The following is a 4,012-nucleotide window of genomic DNA, read 5'->3' on the forward strand; positions in this document are numbered from 1 at the left end:
GGGAAACCTTTGGGTAGCTGAGCACCTAAGATTAAATTAACATAACACTTCAGTCAGTACAGAGCTAACCCATCCCCATTCATTTTCGTTACCAATACCGTTTCTTGTAGTGCAGCATGTCTCCAGTGCAGGGAATTCTTTTTTCTGTGCTCGTGGAAGGGGCCCTAGTTTGTTTATACATTAAGGGCAGGCTCTACCTCCTGCTGCCACCTCTTAGACTGTTTCCTCTCTGTACTGCCTACTCATACCTGCTGCCTTCCTACACCTTGCGCTGTGCACTGGCCCACCTCTCAGGGTGCCCCTCCCACTCATCTCAGTACTGCTCTCACTTCTACTCAGAAACTGGAAGATATGCAGTCTTTCCTTGCTCACGCACTCAGTCCGGTGTACAACCTCAGAGCCCTGCAGTCAGCTGGTGGGTGATTATTGCCTCTAGGAACACATGCCTTACTTAAAGTTTAATAAGGTTCCTTTAAGAAGAGCAACCAGTTCCCCACACGTCTCGTTATAGGGGGGCCGCTGGATGTTAGGATGATATGTTTCATGATTAAACACTTATAAAACCCCAAAAAGCAAGACCAACTTGCTATGCCAATGTTTGTTTGGGGGCACATTGACTATGGGGGAGATTTTTATTAACTCAAGGCCATACACTGGCCTCATCATGTTTAAGTTAGTCGGCCTATGGTAATGGGCTCCCAGGAGCCTTGGAAGGACTTTATACTCTTTGCTGGATTTTAAGGCAGCTCCCCTTGAGGTACTGCTTCTGGCACAAAAAAATCTGCTGACTTTTTGCCTCAGGCAAATGGGAGCCCTTGTAAGTCACCTGATATTTGGGAATAAATGTAACCCTTCCCTGACCTCTATCTGTAACACCCCCTCCTAAGAGATTGCTTAACGGTTGGCTAAAGCCATTGAAGCATTGAAGTATTGTTTATATTGATCTACCTATGGACCAAAGAGGAAAGTAATTCAGGTTTATACCCTGAAATGCGTAGCCACACTTCAATCTATTACAATGCCCATAGCCAACTGCCTAACCGTGGCATTTGTATCTGACGCAGAAGTCAAGATATTCTTCCCCCTACTCTATGACTGCCTTAGCTTTCTTTTGTTACTCATCAGGAAGGTATATAAAGTCTTCCTATTGGTGCGCAGATCTTTAAAGAGCATTTAAATTGGCAATACACCATTGTACAGCAGCTACTCTTTCAGCCACTGCTACCTTTGTCAGAGTATGGATCCAATGACACCAGGGACATGGCTATTTTCATTTGAATAGACAAATTAGTCTGGTTCTACGTGCGATTGAATAGAATTATAACACCGAGTAAATGCCAATTACTACCTTTCTGCCCGAGTGGTCACTGCCTTGGCAAATCCAAGTTCTGAAGAACCTTCCTCTTGTAAAATGCTATGCGGCAGATGGAAATTGATTTTTTCCTAGACTAGGCTCAGGATTACAGCTAACTGCATTTACCTACTTAACAGTTTCTAAAAAGCATAAGCAGTGAACATGCCTTCCGATAGGCAGCTAAACTTTAGACATTTAGGCACAAAACCCTAACCATGCTGCAGCTGACTGGGTTTGCACTGCTTACATGCAACCCACCCCATGTATCTGATAAAAACAACAAAATCCAACTGGTGGCACACCATGAAGACATACTTTGAGCAAAACTACCATAATTTCATAAACTTACAGGACAAGGATGGATAACCCCCATTCTTACGTAAATGTTAGTAGATGTGCTTAGTTCCCCTTCCCTCAAGTGAAATGCATTTATTTAATATGGTTATGTATTTTAGATCAAATATTGTTTTAGTTCAGTATGAAAGCCTTAGGCTATGCCAAAAACTACATCACATCATAATCGTAACAGCAGACTCCTAATCCAGCATGTTCCCAACTGATTGACTAACTTTAAACACTATCAATTCTATTAAATCAAAATACAAAGTTGGCAGTTCAAATATTATAGCAAAGGCACAAAGTGGTGCCAAACTAACCCCTAACCTTGACAGTTAAAAGTCAAAAATTTGGAGTTTCATTTAAAGTCCATTTTTGCTTAGAGAAACCCTTTCTTGCAAGGAGTAATCTGACAGTTTATCAGCAGGTTTTACATGCTATTCTGTAGTATAGCAACTAGTTACTTTCAGTAAAATAGTAAACTTCCACAGATTGACAAAATGTAGGCCAAGTTTATGTGGCATATTTTATTTTAACAAAATATTTATGAGGAACTGGATGCTGCAACTGCTGCCCTCTTCGGTTTTGGTGTAGTGCCCTCACGGAATCCATTCCTGTAATCAAAGACAAAGTATCATTAGTGGTTGTTGAAACGCCAGGAAACTATATAGTCTGAACCAAAGTGGTTTAATTTACCAATACGTTTTAAGAAACCACCAACAGAGAAAAACTTGCACATGCAAATTGCTTATCTCAGAAAATAATTGAAATCACTTGATTTCATATGTTCAGACATTTATTTGAAACATCACTGATAAGCTGTGCAAGTAGTCTACCACTACAGAAACCAAAGAGCCAACTTAATCTCTTAAGAACTTCAGAAAACTAACTTGCCGATAGGTTACATGCCTTCCAACAAGCAATTCAACTGCTTTATTTTTACCCCAAAGGCCAGGCAACAGAATTCAGAAACAGAAAATGGACAGTTTTCTGAAAGCAAGGACACAATGGTTTTTGATCTCTTCTGCAGAAAAACCCCCAAAAAGGGAATATATGAAACCTCCTGCCAGCAGCCCCAGTAAAAGGCAGGTCACTGAAATTAATTGGAGCTGCAGTTTAAACAAGGCACAGAAACTGGAATGTCATTCTTTGTGTCAGTTATTCTAAACCAGCGAAGAGCAGAAGGAAATATGGCAATACATTTTAACACACTAAAGGTAATTACAGAAAAAATAGAATCTCCACCTTTTGTGCATCTGGCCTCTTTAAATAGGACTTCAATTAGACCAATACTGTTATTCTGCATCAAACTGCTGTTTTTTTTATGTGCTAAATTTCAAATGAAAGTTCACATTTATACTTCAGGCCTGGAACCACACTTATTCCTCTTTCATAACAAAGAGCAAGGATGGTGTGACCTTGTAGCATAAGGAACAAATTACTATTTGGACGTGCTATTGCAAGTCACCTCAGAGTACCATGACCTCATAAAGGAACATTTGGCCCCGTTCCTACATGGTGATTAACGCCTCCAACTCCTAATATTCTTCTAATGTATAACAGGGGGTACTTTCTCCCATAAATAATGAACAAAAAAAAGAATGTTAACTTTATTGTAATTCACTTGTGCCCAGGTTATTTTTTTTTTAGTGGGGAGGATATACAGGTAACTATTAAGTGCACTTAGACCAGATTACACCTGTAGAGTATTATATATTCTGAGCATTAACTAAACTATTTACCCTATACATTCCCCCACCCCTCCAGATTGTGGAAAAATTGACCAACAGTTAATCTTTACAGTCAGGAAGGCAATACAAAAGACAATCACAGAACATACCTGAATCTACGGTAGACAACCTTTAAGTGTCTCATACGGCCGGTACCTGTGGTGTTGCGTCGCTTAGCCTTCACACTCCAGTTATCTATAATAAAAAGAGGCCGTTAGAAACTTAAAATATCTGGATGTTAAAAGTATGCATTATAGCTTTTTGGTACGTTTCAGAAGTACAATGAAATATCAACTGGGTCGCTAATTCCCACCAGACCAACATCTGCCCGTGTCCTATGGTAAAATATTCCTCTTTCACCACGGTTTACTTCTTCCAACGACTCCTTTCTTGGTGCAGTCCAATCAATGGAAGGGGGTGGGGGAGGGGACATGTAAACAACTCTGGACAAAATGACGGTGCAAGCAAACGCATGCACCCTTAATAGTGCTGTAAAAATGCAACTAAAAGAAAGAACCCCCAATAGTACAAGCAGTAGGCAAACACAATGGATACAGAAGCAGTATTTGAGCCGTGTTCCTGGGGAGGGACA

General features: G+C 40.4%; 1 long non-coding RNA gene and 1 other non-coding gene across 2 annotated transcripts; both read right to left on the reverse strand.

Annotated features, from left to right (window-relative positions):
• Positions 1–2,202: 2,202 nt before the first annotated feature.
• LOC146864123 (uncharacterized) lies at positions 2,203–3,649 on the reverse strand. The gene is made up of 2 exons (XR_014970058.1): positions 3,531–3,649; positions 2,203–2,304 (listed from the first exon to the last, which is right to left on the reverse strand). It is a non-coding gene; the product is annotated as an uncharacterized LOC146864123 (long non-coding RNA).
• On the reverse strand, positions 2,436–2,511 carry LOC146864124 (small nucleolar RNA SNORD72). The gene has a single exon (XR_014977655.1). It is a non-coding gene; the product is annotated as a small nucleolar RNA SNORD72 (small nucleolar RNA).
• Positions 3,650–4,012: the final 363 nt, after the last annotated feature.

The sequence above is a fragment of the Triturus cristatus genome, chromosome 2_1, assembly GCF_964204655.1.
Source record: "Triturus cristatus chromosome 2_1, aTriCri1.1, whole genome shotgun sequence".
NCBI classification, from domain to species: domain Eukaryota; kingdom Metazoa; phylum Chordata; class Amphibia; order Caudata; family Salamandridae; genus Triturus; species Triturus cristatus.